The sequence below is a fragment of the Biomphalaria glabrata genome, chromosome 5 (genome assembly GCF_947242115.1).
Source record: "Biomphalaria glabrata chromosome 5, xgBioGlab47.1, whole genome shotgun sequence".
In the NCBI taxonomy this organism is placed as follows: domain Eukaryota; kingdom Metazoa; phylum Mollusca; class Gastropoda; family Planorbidae; genus Biomphalaria; species Biomphalaria glabrata.
The window spans coordinates 41,476,159-41,502,927 of NC_074715.1; the positions used below are offsets into that span (position 1 = coordinate 41,476,159).

A 26,769-nucleotide genomic window follows, 5' to 3' on the forward strand; every position below is an offset into this window, starting at 1 on the left:
GATAGTACCAAGGTATTTATAGAATATGGAGCCATCGTCCTACATCTGCTTGGTATGCACTTCTTCAGGGAAATCAGTGCAAGTGATAGACTTGTAGATCAAGTGATAGAGGTGATAGACTTTAGGCAAGTGTGTTGTCGTCCAAGTAATAACGGCGTTGATTCTTATATCGGCTCATCTTTGTGGCCACCATTTTTATTAAATGTTAAATGTAGATCTATGTTTTGATAGGTGCGGGGGTGGCGAACAGAAAAATGTTTTACTTGAATTGTGTTTTGTTAACAAAAAAATATTTTCCCTAATGCTAATTCACACTGGATCACCCCATAGACTACTTTGAATTTCTAGGTGACTGGATACAATTGATAACATCTAAACCATTATGTTAATATAGTCTACAGCATACATTTGTTGGCCTACACTCATCATGCTCAAAGAACATTTTCGGATTAGTTTTGTCTCGAATCCTTTGTTTCTTATCAATTATCTTAGAGACTATAAACGTATTTAATGTATACTCACTGGTAATGGTTACTACACTATTTTATTTTTGCTTTGGCTAAATGCCAACTGAAGGAATTTGTAAAATGCATTAAGAGCTGTTTGTAACACGTGGACAAACCATTCATAATAAATTCAATAAAATTTATTAAAAATACATAAAAATATATAGAAAAAAAACCCACTCCTTTAGTTAAGAGCATTAAAAAGGGGCAAACTATGTCTACAGTAAATACAAGTGTAAGGCCTTTCATTTCTATTCCAAGTGGTCACACTTATTGTTTTGACTAAATACAAAGTAACAAGTACTATCGAGGTATAAGCGTGTAAGATGGGGGGGGGGGAGTTAAAGAAATATATATTTTTTTAAAATATATTTTAATAAACATACTGTAATACTAACAATAAATAAATTTGGTGCGTTTTGAATTTGTTTTAAATTTACTTGTTTTTGTACAGCGCAAAATTTATGTGTAAAGCAAGGGTTAGGGTTTTTTTTGTTTTTAGTTCGTCATTAAGTGAGAGGTGTCCAAACTTTCTTTACAAAAGTAATTTATTGCAAGGAAAATAGTTCTGCTCAAGTCGGGATTCGAACACGTTCTCCCTTCCTTGATAAGTAGCCTATTAGAAAGACAAACTTCCCCTGAAGTTTTTCATCTTTTTTTTAAGCGGTGTTTTTTTATGAAAACAATCTGCTTGAACATTTATTTTTGTTTCCATTGAACGGCTCGCTGTCAGAAAAAAAAAGGATCCGTTGCATTAGAATGTTGCAAGCTGTACAATTTCATGCTATCGGATTTTCAACATCTTTTCTAATATATACTTTATATATATATAGAAAATATATATACACTTTTCTACATAAAAATAAAGGGGACTATTCCCATTTCGGGGGGCCGCTAAAAGTCAACTTCCACGTTTTCTGTAATTGACATAGCAATCTTGACCGTACAAACAGCTTACTCGCCTTGTCTCCCTTTCTCTATTTCTTCTCCAGTGTTCGACCTTTTAAACCGAAAAACAAAATTGCGTCTTCGTATACGCTTAAAAAAAGTTTTTCTGTGTCAAAGTTGGGCGGAATGTCAAGAAGACGAAGTCCTAATTCTAGACAATGACACTTTAACCTAAGCCGAAGTCCTATGATAGTTTCTTATATAGATCTAGATCTAAAATAGATCTAAAATAAAATCAGAAATGTTTGAGATTTCAACGCTAGAGTCTATTTGTTTCGTGAGTGTGCATGTTTGCTACAAAATTTCTAAATGTTTTTCATTTTCTTCAGGAATATGATTTTTAGTTGGCATTTATTTGATTTATTTCTCATCACCACCACTAAAATTAAACTTGTTTTTTTTTTCCTATTTCTTTTTACTCTTGCAAGCAGATCTATCTAGACAACCTGCTTTCTGGAAACTTTGGTTGGAAAGTTTCTCTTTAAAACCAAAAGATTATTGCCCAACATATTTGTTCAAATAAACTAAAAAATTATGGCGAGTCAGCAAAACATAATGGTCGATACCCGACATGCAGCAATGGACGATGCAGACTGATCGATGCATTCTATCACGTGGTCTGTTAGTGTGAGTGCTGGTGTGAAACAAAGGTCAAAGTTCAATTGTTCTGGTGGATCCTATTTTCAGAGGTCAATAGTTCGTTAAGTGAATTTAAGTGCACAATTCGATGTGATTTTTAAACAGAAGCGGCAGACGATGAACAAAATGTAAATACCGCCATTTTGAAATGTTTTGAAATGAACAATGCGTCTGCTCTTTCAAGGGCGGGTAAGCAAGAACCAAGTTAATTTTGTTAGAGTTTCTTCCACGAGTTTATTAGCGCCGCCAAGTCAGCAATTAGTTCAGAATTATCTCCCTTAGTTACATTCAATGTCAACAGTAGAACAAGTAAAATAATAATTTTAAAAAAGTACTTCTGTAAAAAAAAAAAAAGATTAACATTTTGAATAAGGGAAAGAGCTGCACATTTACAGCAGTATGTCTCAATACTGTAAGATTTATTTTCCTTTTTTCTATACCAAACAAAATTAACTAAGTACCTGTGCCACTAATTAATTATTTGGGTTTTTTTATTCATGTGTTGTAATCGACAATAAATAATTGTGCAAAGTTTCAACTTGATCAGAGTATGGGAAGTGGGAGATATAACGAGCTCAAGATGACAGACAGACAGACGGAGAGAGTTGATATAAGCTTTCTAAAAACTATGGATCTCTATGAATGTTTCACTAAGCTTCAAATATAGACTTGCTATACGTAGATCCACATCTGACTGATAAATAGACATAATCAGTTAGAATTAGGGATATTCTGTATTAGAAGAAAGTGCAAATACGGTTTGCTCCCTTGGCAATAACATTATTGAAAAATCGCCAACTTTCTTATGTGTATTTTGTCAGTAAGACTGTTAAAAGAATGTAGGCCTACATTTTGTATGCACTGTTATGAGATACAGGTTTATAAGTGTGTAATGCACTATTGTAAAAAAAATATTCGCCACGGAGTACTAAAGATACCATTAGTATTTTATACCTTCTGTTATCAAAAGGAATCTTAGGAAAATTATGTAGAATGTCTTACAATCTGCTGGACATTAACACAAATATCTGAGTAATAATCCTGTCCATTTTAATTACTTCTATAATACCCTGCATTTTTTTCTTTGATTTCTGCATTGCTTTAATATATTTTGATCAGTTTAGAAAATAGTTGTGAGTTGAATTTTTTAACTAGAAAAATATACAAAGTACTTCTTTTAAAACAAAGCTTATATTTAGTGAAAGGTATCTATTTATTTTGAACCAATCATTCTAATAGATCTAGACTAATATTAAAAAATTTTTGCGATTCGTTTAATGTTTTTATTTCGCTCAACTTTTTTGCTTTAGTATGCTCAGTGCGGTATGGTCAAACCACTTTTGTAGACCTTTTTTGTTTTAAAAAAAAAAACTCGAGTCGTCGTGCTTCCACGGAGCTATTCAAGTGCTTAAAAAATAGAAAGTTTTAAATACTAGTATTAGTTAAAAATTTTAGCAAACGATCTAATTCTCTACACTTTTTACAATTTTTATCTCTCCTAAGCTCAGTCCATTTTCTATATAAATAAATTAATTTAATACGAATGATTGCTAAATAATCGTTAGGTTTTTTTTATTGATTCATAATTTGTTAGGGACAATGGATAATGGTGCTAAATTTCAACTAGATCCGAATTTAAAAAGCAAAAGATTCCACCCAGACAGACAGAATGACGGAGTGACTTAAATTAATAGATGCTTTGTAAAAAGAGAAAACATTGAGATATCTATCGCTAAATCTGGAAATGCTAAGAAATGTATTTAAAAATACGTGTAGGGCCTGGATGTGACACCAGCAGATATTAGGACAGATAAGCTCACTTGAAGTGGCTGAAATTCATTATTTGAGTGAAGTCGGGGTTTAACGATGATAGCAAACATTAATTAGAGCGTCACGTAAACATGACATTCATTGATCAAAGTGAAACAGTCTCTCGTAAAACACAATCAATTAAAGCAAGAGTGGATCCCCCTGTGATCAAACAGCGGCTCTCATTAAAGGACACGGTCAATATTAGCTCGAAGGTAGGTGCGTCTCGACGTCTGACAAGCGTAAAGATTTAACACTCTAAAGACTTCTGACATAGGTATGGTAACTCTCTAACGACTGGAGATTCAAAATTCACAAGAGTATGGCCAAGAGTTTGAGTTTATGCAAATGTGAATCTATTTTTACGTTCATTAAAAATCTCAAAAATAACTACAGAACATTCAAGTAACACCTACGGGAGAAACGCTTTTAATTCAAGAGATTTCTGTTTGAAAAGAAAACGGATTTTTATCTCTGTTCGAACAATTTATTCATTACCCAAAAACAAAATATTTGGTCTGAGTAATTTAACAAATAATTGTGACAGAACTCTAAGGAAATGACATTCAGCTCAATCTCTCACAATAATCAGCTGCAAGAACTTTGTCGTAATAGATAATGAAAAGTGAACAGTGAATCGAGATTTAAAAATTACTTACATTTCAAATTTAAAGACTTTTAATAATCTGGAATGTTTATTTTAGTGTAAATACATTGATACAGAAAAAAACTTTTAATTATATTGAGTTTTGACAGAAGGCATCTATATGTATGGCCATTAGGTCTAAACAAGTATTGCCAGTAGGTTTCTAGAAGTATGTCCAGTTAGTTTTTGTGAATATTGCCATTAGGTCACTACAGATAAACTAAGAGCTGAGCTTTAATGAAACACTTCAAGACTTTCATTTTAAATTATTTGCTTGGTACGTTTTCTGCTTCTAACGAGAGTCTGTTATTGGGAAGCGTTGAGAACCATGCATCAGAACATATATTCTAAGGGAAGTAATTACAGTTCTGATGGCACGCCACCATTTTCTCAATGTACGCCTGTAAAATTTGAAGAACACGCGACGAGCAACTAGAAAGGTCAGCAATTGTCTCCAAGTTTAGGTTTAACAATGCTAGAACTGTCAGACTTAATTTCCCTTAACACAGAGCATTGTGAACTCAATTAGTTTGATTGATAAGTTCCATGATCTAATCTACACTGTGTAAGTCAGTGCTTCTCATTATTCTTAGAATGCTCCCCCAAGTGTTGTTGTTGTTTTTTTATATTGTTTTAGAATGGTATGCAGACTGGACTGTCGTCTCGATGACTCGGGTTCGAACACTGGCCGCCACCATCTCCCTCTGTCCTGCGAAAAGTTTGAGCTAGAATTCATAATCTGACTGAAAGAAGATCCGAAATAAGTACAACAAAACAAGAACAAAAGCAAATGAGTTTTACAGGATCGTAATAGATTTAACAAGTTACTGGAATCAAGAGCAGAAGTCATAAAGAATGGGACTGGCCAGAATAGAACTTTATGACATCCTGCTCGTTAACCGTTAGCAAAAGAAACAGATGACCTTAACATCAATTGCTCTATAGATAGCAAGGTCTGAAAGAGGAACTTTTTTTAAAATTGTATTTTACATATGTTATTCCAACTTTCCCGACATGAAAATTAAAATCTGCGAAAATTTGGACATTATCTTTTGTCGTGTACTGATGAAGGCGTTGATCTTATTTGTCTATAGTTTGGTCTTAAACATACTGATCCAACCAACAGCTGATAAAATCTTAAATTTACCATTTCTTTACTGTGTGAAGTGTGCACAAAATTATATGACGCCTTTACATCAAAATGGGAAATAAAAAATGTCGGAAAGAAAAAATGTATAACAATTATCTCCCTCTCTCTTCTGTTAACTTCTATAGTTGCATCGTGTTTCTCTGCAAAGCTAGAATCTGCCCGAGTAAGGCATAGCCTTAAACACACCAGCACGTTTTGAATAATTGAGTCGCTCCAGGCCAGGATCAATACCGGAAGTGTGTCCCATAATTGCAGACTTGTAAGCGAACCCTTTGTGTGGCAGTTGATTCAATTGATGTCAAATGTTTCACACGGCTTCTTCATTTACATAAACGCAAGACCCCCAACGTCATGAATTGGGAGATTGCTAAAGATGGTAGTGAAGGTTTTCTTGGTCCACTGGGTTTATTTTGTAGGCTACAGAAATGGTGCATCAAAACAAGGTTACTAGACTAGACTTCACGCAGTACGTCCTATGTTTAAAGTACTATTTAGCAGCTTTTAGACATTTCCCTTTTATTTTAATAGTAATGTATGAAACAATTTATTTTCTGAAATAATATGAAGATGTAGATTTACGATTAAATTGAAGAGAATTTATTTTGTTGAAGTACAAGACATTCCTTTTATTTATGATCAGAAACAAACGCATTATTTCAACACGTCAACGTAGTCTGCATAACGAGATATATGGATACTAAGAGTTCACTTAGTCAATAAACGGGTCAACAGCGTATGAACGAAGTCAACCCGTCCATACTGTAATAATATTGAGTGGATGTACTTGAGATTTTGTTTGCATAATCTCACAGATCCATGCAAACTAAAAGAAATATAGAATCGAGTGTGGGCTATATTGTGTATCCCCCTACTTGTTGACATAATTATAGATACCCAAGGTATAGGGGCAGGGCAACAGCTTTGCGCAGACGTACAACCCAGTTAAGGTCGAGTTTCGAAGTCCTTATTCAACCAACACGAGTTAAACTAGAAAGTTGTATTCAACCCAACTCAATCTTTGACCGTTCGGCTTCACCCACGCACAGGAGCAACATACTAGAGGTGAATTCCCACAAAACAGTTGAAAGATTCTTTTGTAACTTGGAAAACAAACAAACATTGATCTGGCTTCACCCACCCACGTGACCCAACTGCCACTCCTCTCGATAGTCCCACACACACACACTCACGAGCACACAAACACATTATCTTGGGCTTTTAGATCGTAGTTGTTCAAATATTTTTAGAAACCCCCCGCCCCCTCCCTTTACTTATCAGCACCGATTGACTTGATACTAAATCTTCTCAAATAGTCACAGCGTTCTCTTTGAACTCTTGGTTGGCTCAAGTCTCATTGCCGGACTTTGGGAGCCAGATAAATCAATTTGCAGCAGCTGACCAGACTGACGTGTCTAGGTCTTTAGACAAATAGCCAGCTATCAACAGGTAATTCACTTAATGAGTTTTTGTTGTTGTTGTTTAATTAAATTTTTTGGCACCGGAAAAAAATTCGAACGTAAACAGCATACAATAGGAAGGAGAAAAAAAAAGATAATAAATTGAAGAGTTCAACATTGCATCTTTTTTTCTCCAGACTCTTGTAATGTCTCAAACATTTGACTCATACAAACATATTAAAAACAATAAACGTTTTTTTCTTTGTTTTCTAACTAACCTTGTAACAGAGTTGATGTTTGATTGTGTCCATACGTTCTATCTGGACGTGCATCGTGCGTGTTGTTATAGGGCTCAATGTGTTAGAGAGAAAGCTAAATGTCTATAGTTACATTTTAGAATGTTTTTAATTTCTTTCAAAGATTTACATTTAAAATTAAGGCATGTGTGTCATTTCGGGCCATAGTAAAATTTAGGACGGGGTAAGTGATGTCCCTTCCTTCGCTTCAGAAGTAGTTACACTACTATGTGTGAAAAGCTTACACTCGCACGCAGACACACAAAGTATTGCCCCCAATCTCGATTCTTCTTCTTGCCCTTCGTCCTGGAATGTTTGACCATTGAAACTGGGTAAACCTTCTCCCTCGACACTGACACCTTATTGGCACCCGTACCAGTAGTGATATATAGGTACATTGTATAGGTCTGGGATTTCGTCTGGGTGGGACGGGTGTAATCGTGGTATTGACATATGCAAAGCTCTGCATTCTCTATATTTCTAAAGCACATGCCTCTACCGTCACTCAAAGTTACTCAAGCGAAGTATTAGAATTACTCCTAAATGTATTGCACGGTTGGATAATATTATAGAACAGAGTACATGAATTTCTAAGGGAACTCTCCTCTCAATGAGGTCTTTTGTCATTCTCTACCCTCCCCTTCATTCTCCCACCTCCACACTCACGAACACTTTAGAGTCTAGATCTAAATCTAAATGTGAATAGTTTCGTAGGAAGCAATTTAGCATTTTTTACTAACATAGCAGACGGGACGGAATTTTCTATTCATTTCAGCATGTTCCACCCTTATTTAAAACTTTCTTTTGACCACAAAGATTTACATTTCTCACCTCAACTATAGAGAGTGCTAGAGGGAATTTGGGGATATGGTACATCTATTACAATAGATAATAGTATCAGTGTAATTTTTAAAAAAAAAGGTTGTATCAGAGGTGGGGGAAAAAAAACGTGGGCTGTTTAGTCTCGATTAATCTGTAGGCTAAAAAAAAAAGGGGGGGGGGTGGAGTTGGTTGGATGCTTTGCGCAATATTTCTAACGGGCCTAAAAAGAATTCACTTAAAATCTATTACAAAGCTTCAAAAAGAGAGCGCACATTTTTTATTTTTTTTTACATAAAGCAAAATCCTCTTTAAGCTTAACTATGCATGAATGGAAAAAAAAACAACGTTAATGATCTGTGACAAAAATACAGGTTTACCTGCACCTGTATGGTTGGTGGATGTTTAATACATTTTAACGAATGGCTTCCGGTAATTTGTCAGTTTTACACTTTCTATCGATTCTTATTAATTGTGGCGTTCAAAAATGAATATGAAAGTTCAACAGGAAATGTCCGACTGAGTATGTAGCTTGTTGTTTCCATTACTGACTCCAAAACGTGGATTTAAAATCTTTTTTTGAGTTAAATCATTGTTTTAAAAAAATTAGCATACAAATTGTACAAATTAGAATGATTCTTTTTTAAATAGAGAAAACGCAAACAAAAGAATTATGGAGATGAAGGAGAGAAAAATGAAAGAGTGTTAACTAGAGCCAAAAGTTGTTGTTTTCCTTTGAACATATTTAGATCTAGGTACAGTGCCTTCAAATCATTGACTATAGGCCTATATATAGTCTATGCTTCAAATATATGGTTGTTTCTTTCAGAATTTTTCTTTTTAAACAATAAAACACACAATATTTTATGTAATAGTGGAACGCTAAAAGATGTGAATTCACTCTAACAAAAAAAAAAGACAACTACAAAAATACCTTCATATTTATAAATACACTTATGCAGCCTCTTGTACTAAGGGATATTTTAAATACAATAAATTCTTTAGTTAAATCACTAAATTTAGAAAGCCTTCAGAATAGAAGACTTAAAAGTGAGTAGCAATTATACATAAAACACTGAACTATAATCTTCAAATACAAAAACAGAATTTAATAAAATACTCAGAAAGACACAAAAATAAAGGCACATTCCTTGTCCCATATGCTAGGACAAATTTGTACAAATACTCCTTCAGTGTTAGTGCTATTAGAGCATGGAATGGGTTGCCTGAGCTAGCAAGGAAAACCAGTGACTTGGCAGAATTTAAGTCATTGGTTAATATGCATGACTGAATGCATGACGCGTAGGACGTAATCATCTTCTTTTTTGAAGTAATGTCTGTATTATATAAGATATGATAAGATAATAATGAGCAACAAGGGAAATTAAACAAAATTATTTCTGTGTTTTAAAATGGATAAACTCAAAATTCTTTCTGGTCTATTTGCAGACATTATTACATAGATCTAACCTTTGTGAAGGCTGTAACATTTAGTTCTAAAATAGGCCTAGACTTTATAGCACATGACTTTTTGTGTAATATCTATATCATATGTAGGCCTACCTATATCATGCTCCTTCTTCCCTAGTGCTATTAGAGCATGGAATGGGTTGCCTGAGCTTGCCAGGAAAACCAGTGACTTGGCAGAATTTAAGTCATTGGTTAATATGCATGACTGAATGCATGACGCGTAGGTCGTAATCATCTTTTTATAAGTAACGTATGTATTATATAAGATAAGAAGATATAGTCCTAACCTTGTGTAGAATTATAACATATAGGCATAAACTTATTTCGAGCTATATATTCCTAACATTTTGTAGAGTTTTAACATACAGTTCTAACATATAGTCTTAACCTTGTTTAGAGTTATATGGCCCAAACCTTGTGTAAAGTTTTAACCTGGTGTAGAATCATAACAAATAGTCCTAAACGTTTAAAAATATTTGAACTAAGATTTTTTATAAGTTTACATTTTTATTTAGCAACTGAGAAAGAAAATATAGCTAGTTATATTTGATTACTTATATATATGATTACCATATACCTAGATCTATGCAAGATAATGGGTTTTATTTTAAGGCGAGCACGAATCTGACCATCAACGGACATGTGCAGAGTTCAAATCCCAAAAGGCTGTGAACTTTTTTGTTGTTGTTCAGTTAGGAAAAAAAAAAGTGACAATGAACCCACTGGTCCAATGACATGACATGACCAATTGCCTAGTGAGTGACAGATAGTCAAGAAACAGCGTCTCCATCAAGGCTAATGGTGACCGGAAGTCAACAAGCTACTAAGTGACAGAGATGAACCACTGGGTCGACGGCAGCAACAGGAAAAAATGAGCCGGAGTCCAGAAATCTGTGTCCCCTTCCCTCCCCCCCCCCTCCAACTTTCTCCCTTGCACACAATATTGACCTTGTCCGGCGAACACCACCGCTTGACGAATCAATACAGACTTCTCTTCCTCCTTTCACATCTCTCTCTCTCTCTGTTATTCAGACCTTCCTCCTCTCCAGTAGGATTGGAATGATGCATTCAGTTATTTGCCTCTTCTTCTTGTTTATCTGCTAGTTTGCTAGCCTTGGCCAATAGTGTTATTTAAACTCTTTCTTCTAGAGAGCGGCATCACGAAAAACCAAGAATTAGAGGCCAAGATCCCAGCACACCCACACTACATTTCTATCGCATGCCCGACAATTGTCAGTCCTGTTACTACCCACCCCCAGCATCCTCTCTCTCTCTCTTACACACAATTCCACTGATTGAAAAGAAAAAGGCTACGAAAATAGTGGACTGTGAGAAGGTTTTAAGAAGAATTGAACAGAAACATTAACATTTTCAGAGAGTTCCGAATGTTGGGAAATATTGACCGTGACTAGGGTCATGGCCTGGCAAGGGATGATTCAACATTTTGGTTTTGATGGTCCAAAGCGTTGGCGTGGCGAATGATGAGAAAGTGACTAGCTCTCTTCTAGATTTGGGGAAATGTTTATTGATGTATTCCATTTTCATAAAATAAGTGTGATCATTTATCAGACCTCCCTTTGAGCATTACTTTTATCTTCGCTCTTTCGATCACGGCGTTCATTATGACTCCCCCCCCCCTCTCACTGTTCTTCCGCGCGTGCCGCCCCCCTGCGCTTGATGTCTGCGCATTTTGGGGAAAATAAAGTACTTGGTTACTGTGGACGTTTATGAGATTATACACACGCAATATTGACATTGTTTGGCAAATATAACCATTCGGCAAATATAACCATTTAATGAATCAATACAGACTTGTCTTCTCTTTTTCACATTTTATCTCCCCTCCCCCTTCCTCTCTCTCACACAAATATGTCCACACTCACACTTTCTGAGAGCCTAAACAGATACATTTGGACTGTTGAATGTCCAGTAGATTGCAAGCAAGTACGCTTCCACATAGTCGATCTACAACAATCGGTCAGTTTCCTGCGTAGAAAAAACAAGTACTCCATTACTTGATACAACAATCGATCAGTGTCCAATATAAGACAATATGTATTATATTATGTGGTACAACAATCGATCAGTGTCCAATGTAAGACTGTGGATAACATGTTACGTCCACCTACATTAAATCACCTAATATTGTGTGTTATCCCCCTTTTAGATGAAGAGTTATGCCCAGACACAGTCTGAGAGCCAAGATGGCTGAATTAAGAATCTTGTCTACATGTTTACATTATGAAAATGTTGATGTATCAGTTCAAGTGTATTTGAACACCAGTCTCTTCGGAGGCGTGGGTTTATATCCCACCGCTGTAACCATGTTAAAATTATAATCGATCGGATAAATTGGCTTTTAGCGAAGAAGTTATTTTAATTGTATTCATTTTTCAACTTTCTGAGTACGAAAGGGTCGTCCATAGAAAAGCTTGCTGGATAACATGAAAGTATGGACCAGCCTCTCTCTTGATATCCTGCTAAGAACTCTGACCGGAAAAGTGGAGGGATTTGGCTACGCAAACTATCACAGCACCCCTACGACGAAAATCAAGGGACAGATGAGATGCGGACCCCCCCCCCTCCTTAAAGTTTGAGAAACACTGCTATATAGTAAATTGTTTTAAACTGCATGAGTCAACTTCAATATAACTACATTACAGATTTGTTAAGAATGCAAACTATTTTAAAGGAAAAGACAATTAATAAATACCAATAAATACCCAATAGAACTTGATTTCAGATTTTCGATTATTTTATGTAGTGTATGATGTGTCCGCACCGAACTAATGTCTCTGTTAGTTTGATTGAGTGACAATTTCGTAGGTGAAAAGACTTTCAAAATGTTGCCTACAAATTTCCCTTACTGTGGAATATTTATATAAGATACAGTTTGAACCATCTCAACTTACTGGATTGTCAGACTCCCGCCCAAGCAAATGTTCCAAAACAAAACCCAGGGCCATTGAATTACAAAAAGTATCTTGTGTATTATACGAACATCAACTGACAATGTCAATACTGTTTGTTATATCTGGGTCACAGTGGGTGTTTCTGTACGCGTCCCATCTTTTCATCTGTATGAATCTGGTGCATAACTTTACCTGTCTTGGTATACAGCCCTTGGTTTGTACAGCACGTTGCTGAACGTTACGTTAGTGTCCAGGGTTCAATCAGGTGGGATGGAGAGTACACAAGGTCGACACACACACACACAAAAGGTTTGGCTACTTAAATATTAAATACGTTAGAAAGCGCATAAAAAAAAATGTTTAAAGCGGAACTGAGGCTGATGCCGTGTGCAGTGGCGTAGCAACCCTGGCTCAAAGGGGTTCAATGCGGTCTGGCCTATAAGCAATAGGGGCGCACAGAGGCCATTGAATGAAAAAAAAAAGAGATTTCTAAAATTTAAATGTATCGAATTCTTGTATACTTCTACTTAGCATCCATTGTGTATTTAACGTTATACAATTATGTTTCTGACATAAAAGATTGTACCTGCATTGGGATGTCTTTCTGAAAATACACTTTTAGATAGTGAATTACTCAATTTCCTTCTTGTCACACTCAACTTAGGAGAGTAAAGTGCTATGACAATATTCTTAAACCCGATCCCATTGGTACATTACTAAGCTATTGGTCGTATGTCATCACCTAGTGAGAGGTAGAGGAGGTTGCTTAACTCGTCGATTTGACTATCAGGTAGGATCTACTGTTACTATAAGTGGAGTTCGAACGGCCTGACATGACTGGAAAAAGAAAGTTTTCTCTAAAATGTAAAATAAAGACAGAAGGGGCAACAATCTATTATAGAACGAATATGGATCATCCCCTGACCGCCCCTTCATACACCATGTAGATCTATTCACTGTGAATTACAGATAATAATACTTACGTTTATTATTTATAAGGCAGATCAAGCTATAGAGTCGCAAATGAAACTGCTTTAACTTTAGACAATCGGTGCATTAGTGCTGAGATTAGTTCCAGTGCCTACAGTTTTCTCGTCTTGCGTGGTTCACAAATCTGACAACTTCCTAAAACAACAGATGGCTGAGTTAAAGACTATTTTCCTTCTTTTGATTCCTCAGACAAACGTGGACGCTGCCATGTGTTGTCACAATTAGAAGTAAGACTTGTGCAATAGTCAGAAGTTTTACTGTTGATACTTTCTTGTTATGGGAACATAAAAATGTAGTGTGTGACTGGGGAGAGGCTTTTAAAACTTTTTTTTTTCTTCAGTGTTTTTGTTTCCTTATAGTTTCTTTCTTTTTCAGTTTAGAAAACTTAAAGCTTAAGAAATATTTAAAGAGGATTTAGCATATAGTCAACGCCTACAACTGTAACTTATTTACTTATCTAGTTTTAAAAGAAAGGAAATTGTAATAGTTTCTTTCCACCTTTCTTTAAGCCGTAACATGCACACACACAATATATATATACACACACATAAACTAATCAGGTGGATCACCTTCACCTATCCCTTAGTCTGTTGGACAGTTGAGGCACCACACAAGATTTGTCAACCGTCTTTCTCCATTCCGCTCTTTTCCCTTGGATAGACAAAGGCAGGCTACTCCATTCTTTTATGTTGCCTTCACATCGCTTTCTCTGACTGCCTCTTCTTTTCCTGGTACTGTTCCATGACGAAAGGTATTTCCAAGCTCCGAAGACCTTGTAATGTGGCCATAGAGATTTAGCTTTCTTTTTTTTTTTTTTTTTTTTTACAATAGTGGTGGATCTAGTTCACTAAAAGATTATCCTTCGTTGACATTGTTTTAATATTTAAGAAACATCTCGAAGCCTAATATGTTCGCTTGATCCTGGAACTCGAAACAAATCTAAAATCAGAAACGCTCATCAATCCTCGTATTGTTATCTTTTGGGAATTATTGGATGAGTTTAGAATCGGACAAGGAGAACGAAGGCTGCCGTACAGAAGGCTAAGTTTGAAGAATCCATGACAAAGTGAATTCTTCTAAATGTGACACTGACATGAAACAAATTCATTATCAGGAAGTCGTAAAAAAAGTGGAGCAGGTCCAAAATCTCATTAACAGAATCAATTCGAATCAAATTGAAAAGACAAACCGGCAAGATGAATGTGTATCACGGTCTCCAATGAGACCTCATGCATGTCACTAACGTTTTTAAAAACGTGAGCTAAAAATAAGGAAAATCTGGCCTTTAAAAACTGCATGGAGTCTGAGCTACTTTTCAAAAATTATTTTGGTTTGCTTACCAACTTTGCATTTTTTTAATAGAAAAAAATATTGAGTACATTTTTGTGAAGTGGTGTCTGACTGGGTGGATAAGAAACTGGGCTGCAAAACTGAGGTCATCAAAATTAGAATAGAAACAACAAGAAGAATAATCCTTTAAAGTCGTTTGACATTCACCCGGCTCAATGTTGAAAGGTTCAGAATAAACTTCGGAAAATACTGGCTATAGTGGTAAATGGTTACCAATGTGTCTAACGATGCTAAACAAACAGGAAGTAACTATCCTGACAAAAAAAAAAAAAAAAAAAAAAAAGAAGGAACCACATAGATCTAAATTCTTCTATATTTATATTTATGAAAATGTTAATGATGGCACTTGAAAAAAAAAACATCCCCCTTCTCATTCGACATCTTGTTTGTTGAGTTCATGCTGCCGGTCTGTTCGTTCACGAGGCTCCAAGTTTGTGCACTAGACAGTGACTAGACAGTGTCGATTCGTTTTTTGAAACTAAACAATGTTCGTAACTCGAGTTATGTAACATTTCAAAAAAGATGCTAAGCCTGCTGAGAAATTTAACACTCGCTGCATATTTCTTAATAACTCTTTAAAAAACATGCACAAATAGCTAAAAAGTACTATCGGGTATTTCATGTTGACTCTGAGGAGACGATAATTATCTGTTAACGTCAAAGGTCACATGTGAGAGTAACAGACTGAAAGGGTCAATAGTAGTTCTCTGTTGAAGGGGAGTCTCTGATTCAAAGCCTCTTTCACAACATTTAACAAAAGACTAGAAGAAGGTCAGAGGTCACATTCTGAGGTCGTGACATTCTGCACGTTGGTCATAATTTGAATTGACCCTGTTCGTTAACCAACTCGTATTCCCACCTAACCGTTGCAGAATCAAGAGAGCAAACGTTTGGTATACACTCCCTCCCCTCGCCCTATCTCCAAACATGTGTAACTCTTCACAAGGGACGCACTTTTGTCGATCAGGCGATCTCTAATATTGGAGTTGTGAAGGAGTGGATATCTCAAAAAGTTGGACAGACTTGCAAAAGAAACAAGCAAATGAGGGTTATCTTTAGAATTTGTTTTTATATAGACCTAATCGTATATCAAAAGTACCAAGGGACTTAAATCCTATTGGAACTCTACCATTATTATTGCATGTATAGCCCTGATAGTGTCCTTCATGTTCTGGTGAAAAAATAAAAAGCCCCTTACACTGAAGTGACAATTATTGCAGTAATTTTTTTTTTTTACATATATAACCAAGCCATTAATTTTCAATTGATATTTTCGGACATAAAACTGTATTCCCAATAAGCTCATTATTAAACCAATATTTCTAAGCACATTGCAGCGTAATTTCTTCCCTCACTCCTATTAAAAAAAGACTATACCTATACGTCCTTCCAAAACTAAACCCATCAAGCATTGGCCAGAAACGAAGGGTTGTATTTCATTCAAGTTAGGACAACATCACGTGCTATAGATTTGTAGGAAAATGTAAATAATTCTTTATAGTTTAGGAATCGGGCGAGATAGTGAAATACAGAGATGAGGATGAAATAAAGAATGGACAAGAAAAACAAAACATACATTAATAAAACAAAAATACAAAGCTTATATTAAGAGTAACTGTGTCACTTCGTTTATATCGGTCTTATAATCATAAATCATGTATGTAACTAGCCTAGACCTATAAATCTGTACTATTGCTTTTGTTTAGCTTTTAGCTTTCTCAATGCGCTATGATCCTAGCAATGTCTGTTGTCAAAGGGGGAGGGAAGAAGGGGGTATCTTGGTAAAAGTGTACATGATCGTTTTTTAAATGCATAAAAAAATGTTCACTCAGGGCTCAAGATTCCTCAAGGGGACTAATTCAACTTATAACACCACATCTGTCAAGTACGATTTCTTTTCCTTGTTCAAGATACCAAACAAAATAATTAATTACCAATAGTTAATTAACTTATTGGTTATTTTTTTTTTGGTTCTTGTGTTGTCAGGTAATAGAAATAATTGTGCAAAATTTCAGCTTAATCCAAGATTGGGTGTGAGAGAAATAACGTGTACAAACTTTTTACCAAACAGACAGACAGAGTGAGTTGATATAAGCTTTGTAAAAAACGATAGACGATAATTATTTATATATAGATTTATTTTTTATATATTTTGCTCTAGCATCGACCCCATTATTAGGCTTAGATCAATTAAACACACAAGAAAAAAGTAGCAGGCACCATTAGATCTATGTAAACTTGTAAAGAAAGCAAGGCACAAGATGTTTCTACAGTACAGAGCGTGAACAACCTCACCGGTGACAAAACAGGTGTTGTAAAATGATGCGCGAGCAGGTAAACAAATCAAACACTCACGTCAGGGATCCTGCACGAATGACGTAATCCTGCTGATGAATTCTCATAAACAATTCCTCCGCGTGCACACTTTGACTAGATATATTCACAACTAAAACACACTTTAAAACCAGTACTGAACATGTAGATCTATAGAGTCAGGGATGATCATAATCTCAAAGATGATGCAATCCAGAGAGTTTCCGAATTCACACAGAATGAAGAAATTTCAGTTTAAAGTCAACAGAATTTAACTGTACTAAGATCCTAAAGCACTATCAATGAACGAGGAAACACACAACAAGCCCCTAGATCTGTCTGACTGAATGTTGTGCCAGTCGATAATTCTGTCACAACCTACGATATGGATTACCTCCCTGCCTGCCGCACTGACAGTCTTACTGTGAGACACGAGAGAGGTGCAGCAGTGGAATAATCACACGAACCTGTGGCGCAGAGAGTTACTGGTCTTGACTAGCATGAGACAGGACCTGGAAAGCAAGTGCGTGAAAGAGATGGGTTAGGAGGGGGGGGAGTAGGTAATTGAAGTGGTCCCAAAGTGTTACACTGTTTGTGTCATAGTGACAGTGACATGTCAATACCCCTCCCCCCTTCGGAGCACTCTATTACTCGATGTCCACACTACTTAGGATCGAATCTATTTCAAAGTGTGATTCCATAGATCTTTAATTAATGGATTGTAGAAGTCACGAGGTTGAATTAAAAATAAAGGGATGGGAGTGGGGCATATTAGTTCCTCTATTCTATAATATTGAAAGTATATTCCATTCATAGAGAAACTTGTCCCAAACAAATGACGAGTTGTTGTTACACTCATGGAGAGGCGATGAACGTGTAAGACAAAGCTAAAAAAAAAAAGTCTCCTGTGGAGGTATTGGGGTCACGTGACCCTGAAGCAGCAGTTGTATCAGGCATGCTTATTTTCTATTTGGTCTTTGAATGCCTTGTATTTTTTTTTTATTTGAATGATCACATAATTAGTTCCCTCTCCCCTCTCGAGGCTTGTCTCCCATTTTTTTTTTATCGTCATTATTCTCAAAATGACCAAGTTAAATATGAAGGTCTCACGTCTGTTGTCAAATGAAAAATATGTTCATTTTTTGGTTACGTTGTAGGCTATTTGGAGTTGTCATACATAAAGCAAATAATATTAGGTTAATTTTAGGTCTTGCGTTGCAGCGTTGATGAATTAGGAATAACGTTAACCAAGAAACTTCAGAGTAAAGGATTTGCCCAATGAAGTCATGATGGCAGTGATTTGTGTTGATTTCACTATTCCTTTCTCTCTCCCACTTCCTGGTTTCAAAGTTGAACGTTTGCCCCGTGAATCCTATCTGTAAAGATCAAGGTCACCCCCCCCCCCCAAATTGAGTGGGCAACACTGCTATTTAAGGATCCATTCATGTAAGCGAAGGGAAACATTCATTCAGCGAATGCTGTGTCCTGGGGACAGCTGTCTACTTAATAACCATGACATACACAAGTTTACAAAATGCAGATTTAGGATTTCATGGGCTTCCTCAACCAAAGAAACAAACAAGTAAACAAGACAAGCATTGAAAAAAAATACGTACAAAAAAATATACAATACCTAATTTTAAACTAATTTATACAACTTATAATAAGATTTGTCTTCAGGTATGAAGATGAAGAACCATAGTAACTCATAAAGCAGAATGTCAAAATTGATTCAATATTCTTAGTTTCTTAAAGAGCGATTATTTTGCTTTTAAGAACTAATAAATGTTATATTTTTAAAAAATTGAACATTTTTCACCTAGCCAATGACCCCCCCCCCCTTTTTTCCGGTAAAAAATCCTGGTTAAGCGAATGTATAGATGTACAAGACCATACAAGACTTTATGCGCGAGAAAATCTGTTTATTTAGATGTACAAGACCATACAAGACTTTATGCGCGAGAAAATCTGTTTATTTAGATGTACAAGACCATACAAGACTTTATGCGCGAGAAAATCTGTTTATTTAGATGTACAAGACCATACAAGACTTTATGCGCGAGAAAATCTGTTTATTTAGATGTACAAGACCATACAAGACTTTATGCGCGAGAAAATCTGTTTATTTAGATGTACAAGACCATACAAGACTTTATGCGCGAGAAAATCTGTTTATTTAGATGTACAAGACCATACAAGACTTTATGCGCGAGAAAATGTTTATTTAGATGTACAAGACCATACAAGACTTTATGCGCGAGAAAATGTTTATTTAGATGTACAAGACCATACAAGACTTTATGCGCGAGAAAATCTGTTTATTTAGATGTACAAGACCATACAAGACTTTATGCGCGAGAAAATCTGTTTATGTCCATATTTTCCGGCTTCCTGTTTTCTATCCACTTGCTGATTTGTATACTGAGATGACAAAGATGTAGATAACATTGGAAGAAAGGTTTATTGCGTCATCAAAACATGATGCTAATTAGCCGACGGTGCGTACAATTATTCTTCAAGTTAGCAATCTATATTTAGACCTAACTTACTCAAGATGTTGTATGCTGATAAATGGCTTGTTTGTACCTACTTTTATAATATAGCTTTTTAAACATTTCGATTAGTTCAATTATTTTTATGAATGAACTAGCTGCGTGACCCTGGCGTCCGATGTGAAAGGTCGGCGCGTGTTCTGAAATGATTTTGCATTGATTTTCCTAGTGTGTTTACAAGTAGATTGGAGCCAGAAGACAGGAAATATGTAACATTATAATAAGAACTGTTAATATTTCTTTGCGGTTAACTTGTTTCTCAGATAACTTACTGTTGAGCGGGAAAGACTCACACGATACCAGATGGTTGTGGAGAAAATATACAACTTGTATTGGTGGAATTAACACTGCACTGTGATCTGGGTGCACCAGGGTTGTATAGTGGGACAAGTTCCTCTACAGAGACACCATCTGGTAGGTCTGCGTCTAGTACAGCTTGTCTGGCGTTAGGGTTCGCTTCTTCATCGACAACTTGACATATTATAACAGGTCGATGGTTCACAGGTTTAATCATTGTAACAGGTATTTAATTGGTTAAGTGCCTGGGGAGCCTTGGTGCAAGGATAGAAAGCGGGGGTGTTGAGGTGGTGGGTATGCAGGAAGAAACAATAGCTCCCTATACTCCGCCCCCCTCTCACGTGATGTGCAAACTCTGGCGAGGGTGAGTCATGGCTTGGTGATTATATTGATTAGCGTTATACTCACGCCTCTTCCATCCTAGACCACAACATCTCCCGCCATTACTTTTGAGGCCGACAGAGGCGTGCAACAAGAGACACTGCTGCGACTTTTAGAGACCCACTGAGTAAATCATCTCTCACAGTCTCTCATCTCTCTCTCTCTCACACACATACACACAAACTCTCTCACAATCTCGCTAATGATAATAATTTCTCTCTCTCCAGTCGTCTCTCTCTCTCTCTCCAGTCGTCTCTCTCTCTCTCCAGTCGTCTCTCTCTCTCTCTCTTACTCCCTCTCCAGACTCCTCATTCAAAGTTCCCTCTCTATAAAGTGGCTCTCTATTCTTTTCTCACACACAGATTGTTCTCTCTCGTCTCATCCATCTTCTCTCTCTCTCCCTCGCTCTAAACACACACTATTTCTCTCTCAGTTTCTTTCACTCTCCGGCTCGCTCCCTCTCTTCTCTCTCTTCTATCTGCTCTCTCTTATCTACCACTCTTAAAAGCATTCATTGTTTATCTTCTTTTCAAATGTTTAAAACTGAATACTAGAAAAGATGGAGCCATTCATAAATAGGATTACAATTTCTCGCCTGACATCTGCCTTGAGTGGAACGTTCTTTAAATAGCTCGCATACAAGTGACAGAATCAGTACACTTAACTCGATAAATGTTTAGAATAAAAAAACAACAACAACTCTACATTATGGCAATTCAGGCAATATATATTTCTATATACTATGGGGAATTTTTTTCTTTATATAGACCAAAAAAATCGTATCATATTTTATAATAATGGGTCATGTGTTGCTTTAATTTACTTAAAACTCAAGATGACAAGGTATCTCTTGAATGAAGAGCAAATTCACGGAAACTTAACGATCTAGATTTAGATACCAGTACCACAATAAAATTAACAAATACAAATGGACTCGTTGGACAGTCTATATAAATCTATTTCTGTCTTGACTCTAGTTAATATTTATTAATGTGTAGAAGTGGAAACTTAAAAAAAAAATTACTTTATAAAAATGACCACCGTCTGTCGGGCCAGACATAACAGAGATTCATTTAGGTGTAGAAGAGCTTCTTCACAGGGAATGGATGGCGTGTAGAATACGTAATGCAACTTGTGAAGTGTTTTTGGTTGATTTAAAAAAGAAAGGTAAAAAAAAAACTTTGAATAAGTTACACTTATTCCGTTTAAATATTTTCACGCTTCTTTCAACTTCGTTGTCTCGTATTGTCCTACAAATTGACAGGTTTGTTGTCCTACAAATTGACAGGTTTGTTGTCCTACAAATTGACAGGTTTATTGTCCTACAAATTGACAGGTTTGAAAAAGTGCACACGCTGAAAAAAAAAAGCGCAGAGAAAAATAAAAGACAAGGAGAGGGCTAAGAGACACAAGAGGGGGGGGGGGGATATTTAAGAATATCAAATGGAAAGAAGACAAGGGCCATTCTACGTTCGAGGTAGCCCCGTGGCATCGGGGGCGTCGTCGCCCTCCTATTATAAGTAGACCTATGGTTATTTCTGTCCGTTAGTTAGCGGGATTTGAAATGGCACAGTCTGTGCGTGCATTAAGACGCCTCAGCAGTGCTTCTCTGAGACGCTGGTTATTTCTTATATGCTCACAAAATAGTTAGTAAAGCGCTTGGCTTCCAAAGACGAGGTTCCCCGGGTTTGAATCCCAGTGAAGATAGGATTCGATATTTTTAGGACGTCCCTTAAATTGACAGGTTTGAAAAATTGCACACGTGGAGAAAAAAAGCGCACACAGCAGAGAAAATGAAAGACAATTTCAGATGTGAAAAAATATGTAGGTCAAAACTGGATCAAAGTATCTGCATGCAATGCTGCACTCTTCATTAATCTTCTCCTATACAGTGACTTAATATTCAAGAGAGTGTTGGCAGTACTGACTTAAGGACTTTCGTAAAGAAAGAGTAATTTTTTAAATGCAATAGTATAGGTGACATTTTCTTACGAGAAATAGTGAATAAAAAAGGGACAAGACATAGGATACCTCTCCCAAACCAGCTCTGCTAGCTACGCCCTTGTCTATCTGCAGGAGGAATAATTGTATTATTTCTTTACTACTTTGACATTTGACACATCTCTGAATCTATCGTTCTTATCGCGCCAGTATGTGGCCACTTCAGAAAAACCAGCGTACCATTCAGAAATTGTTTTCTGGCGCTTCGTCCTCTACAGCCATTCTACTATCTGGCAGTTCCCGTAGCGCGCAGACAAGGTTTCACAGCTATTTACACGCACATAAAAATATATATTGTATTTAATAACACTGTGAAATGTCTCACTTCTTCCAAGAAGTATCAAAATAAATGCCTTGCTGTTTAATGTTCTGTAAACGCTGAAATATATAAAAGGCTAGGTTTTTTAAAGGTTCTTTTAAAGTGTGTTAATGAAAAAAGACTTAACTGGGTTAAAGATTCAGATGCAGTATCGGAGTAATTATTTGAAACCACGTATATTAATTCTTAAGCCCTTTCCATCATTCTTAGCCCTGACGTTTGTAGCATGTATAAGTGGTCGCTTTAGCATACATTAAAGTAAGTAATCACACACTTAGAAACTAGATCAGCTCTGTTTTTCCCTTCTCAAACAGAAGTTGGAAATTATATGGGTAGAACTCAAAGGATCTCGAGAATAAAGCCTTTCAATCAGATGAAGGATCATCATTTATACATGTTCGTACCACTAAGAAAATGAGGTGTCCGTAAGATTTCAAGGACCCTCCCAGTGTCCTTTTTTTTTTTTTTTTTTTTGCATTTGTTTATAACCTCCCTTCTCTTAGTCAATACAAATATAAATTTAGCCTGATTAACAAAATTTAGTATCTGTTAACAAAATAATATAATAATTTAGCTACTTGACCTTGTTAAAAGTACATCTTATTTTTTAAACTAAGTAAAGTAGGTATATCACTAGCTCTATTATGTTCGAGATCAATGGACCTACTATAATCTATAACCTAGATAGGAGCTCCACCTCCAACCCCCCCCCCCCTTTTTTTTTTTCTTTTTCATTATACGTGACGTCGCTGGTATGAATGGATATTCAATATTGATTGATGCTGGCCGAATGAACAAAACAGTTTAATAAATATACAATGTAAATAGCTCTTCGTTTTAAAATGTTGCTAGGCAACCGAGATGCGTTGGGAATGTAATAAACAAATGCAAAAAAAAAAAAAAAGAAGAAAAAGAGACTGGAAGTGCGAAAGAGAGAGAGAGAGAGAGGGGGGGGAGAGCGGTATGTATGTATAGCTTCCACTCACAGTGAAATTATTTATTCGCCTGACGTAAACATTTCTATGTGGTTCTGAAAGGGGGTCAATTAATTAATTATTTCGATTATTTTTTCCGTTCCCTTATCTAAACTGATTTGTGTGTTGTGAGTATAAAAAAAGAGTATGAGCCAGTGAGTCTCAAAGTGTTGGTTCAGAACTTCATTTCTTTGCATTATTGTTAGGCCTACAAAATATAACGATTGGTCTCATACAATAATAATCAAGAAGGTTGTACAAACTTGTCAATTTGTCTGTTTGTGTTTGTGTGTTTAAACTAAAAAACTGGAATCCGATTGTTTGATAAAATACAAGACTGGAATCCGATTGTTTGATAAAATACAATTACAGTAAACAGCAGAGCTGGACATTTACATTTTCTACCAATGCATGACTAACGGAGAGTACGTCAGATAGCCTGAAATGAGAAAAGAGTTGAAGATTTGAACTCTACACAAACTACTAAGCTAATGGAGTAAAAAAAAAAGATTCTCACAAACATTAAAGATGGTTTGTATTGGAAATAAGCACTGGTCAAAAATATATTCAACATTTCTTTGATTATAGCAAAAAACAAAAAAAAAACAACAACAATTTAGTTCAAGTCAACAACAGATTCAGTTTATTGTTAAAGATAGTGCCGGCATGCAGCTATTTAGCCTACGGTTTTCTAGTCTGTCAGCATGAGCCCGCTGTTATTATTTCCTGGTCGGAAAGATGCTGCTGGCTGTAATGCTGAAATTGGCTTAAAATTGAGCCTAGTGAGAGAATTACAGTCGATTACAGTGGGGCTTTTTTTGTTTATAATTGTGTTATGATTTAATATAGTTTGCCGTTAGCTGAATTCTTGTTATTAAAAATATTAAGAGTTGATCTAAGTTTTCAAAAACAACATTTTAAAAAGGCAAAGTACCCCTCCCTTCCCTTAAAGACACTTGCTTAGATGGGGTCAATCAAAGTCCAATTAATATTCATCGTCAGAAGGAATAAATCAAAATAAAACAAATGTGTCAACTCAATTTTCTCTTAATGCAAACAATTTCAAAGTATTTCAAACATGGTCATGTTCGTTGTTCCAGTTATATTCTACAAAAATGTACTGCCTCAAACAGTCCTAGATCTTAAGTTTTTTTTTTTTTTTTATATAATAACTGAAGATAACGTAGAATGAAAGGTAAATCGAAGACAGATAGATCGTGGGTGTAGACAGTATTTATTTAGGGCGGGGGGAGTTTAGATGATTTAATGTTGTATGTTTCTGTTTTTTTACTTTTAATTTCATTACTATTATTGAAAAAACTGGCTACTTGGAAAAAGTAAAAATAGTTCCTTCGGACAACTCGACCCGGGACGGCAGTAACTCGAGCAGTAACGACCTAGACCTGGGAATGCCCGGGATGGTAATAAATAACTCGTGGAATAATGCCAGAGAGCACGGGTCGGAGGTTACCATTGAAATAGGTAGAGTGAAAGAACACGCTCACCAATTAACGTTAGTCTGATAGTGGTCATGTGACTCATGTCAACAGTTGGCGCCAGAAGCATGTCCGTCTCTAATCTGCAAGTCTGATAGCGAACCTAAGGGACAGCAGCGTGTTGTAGCAAGGAACAATAAGCACGCATTGGAAATAGATCTTTTCTTCTTCTCATACGATGCTTATTGTAAAGCACTTTGTCTTATTGCAACAGCTTATCTCAAACAAAATAGATAATATCTTATCTCGTATATTACAGACGTTACTTCAAAAAAGAAGATAATTACGTCCTACGCATTTCATGTGTCAATCTAGTCATACATGTTAAACAATCATTTAAACTCTGCTAAGTTGTTAGTTTTCCTGTTTGATTCAGGCAACCTGTTCCATTCTTTAATAGCACCAGGGGAAAAGGAGCACTTGTACGAATTTGTTCTAGAGTATTAAATAAGAAATGTGCCTCTATCTTTGTGTCTTTCTGAGTATTTAGTTATTTGGTTAGGCCAATAATAGAATATGCATCCTCCGTTTGGGACCCCTCAACTCAAGAAAACATTAAGAAACTGGAACAGACACAAAATAGAGCAGTGAGATTCATAACAAACGAATATTCACATTTGACTAGAGTAACACCTTTAGTAAAATCACTAAATTTAGAAAGCCTTCAGGACAGAAGGCTCAAAAGTAAAGTAGCAATCATACATAAAACACTGAACCATAATCTTCAAATACAAAAACAAAATTTAATAAAATACTCTGAAAGACACAAAGATAAAGGCACATTCCTCGTCCCATATGCTAGGACAAATTTGTACAAATAGACCTACTCCTTCTTCCCTAGTGCTATTAGAGCATGGAATGGGTTGCCTGAGCTAGCCAGGAAAACCAGTGACTTGGCAGAATTTAAGTCATTGGTTAATATGCATGTTGATTGATTGATTGTTTGATTTGAGGCACATCGGCACAATTTAGGCCATGTCGTGCCTGCAGTCCTTTAACGACTACTCTCTCTCTAAACAACAGGGCCAGATTCTATACAGTCATATCATTAAAATCAAGGTCTATTCACAGTTAAAATAGTAAAGGTAGTAAAAATTTAAATATTTGGTAAAAATCTAATGTAAATAGTGCATGTTCACAAATTCATAAATCAGATCTTCGTAGATAGCCCCACTTCCCGGAGTTAATATGCATGACTAAATGCATGACGCGTAGGACGTAATCATCTTCTTTTTTGAAGTAACGTCTGTATTATATAAGATAAGATAAGATAGGTATTTGCATTGACTATATAAACTCCTTTCAAACACCTCTTCTAATGCCCCCCCCCCAAGTCTTTTGAAAGGAACAAATACAGATATAGAAAATAGTAAATGAGAAATGTAGAATCTTAAGACTAGTCGATATTACGAAAAAAAAAAGGTGTAGATTGTAGAACAAAGCTTTGAACGGAAAACTTAATTATGGACACAACAGAGCATATAAATATAGATCTATGGGGTAT

The 26,769-nt window shown here is 35.9% G+C and overlaps 1 protein-coding gene across 7 annotated transcripts in view; it reads right to left on the reverse strand.

The window, feature by feature from the left end:
* LOC106065004 (axotactin-like) overlaps positions 1-26,769 on the reverse strand; it is a 107,580-nt gene that overhangs the window by 72,616 nt on the left and 8,195 nt on the right. For 3 of the 7 annotated variants that reach the window (XM_056029129.1, XM_056029130.1, XM_056029125.1), the window contains exon 1: positions 17,288-17,681. The exons of 2 other annotated variants lie outside the window; for them this stretch is intronic. The gene's annotated coding sequence lies outside the window, so the exon portion shown is untranslated. Of the gene's footprint in view, positions 1-17,227; positions 17,682-26,769 lie in introns of those variants that run through there. 2 more of the 7 variants (XM_056029127.1, XM_056029131.1) reach the window with 2 other exon arrangements.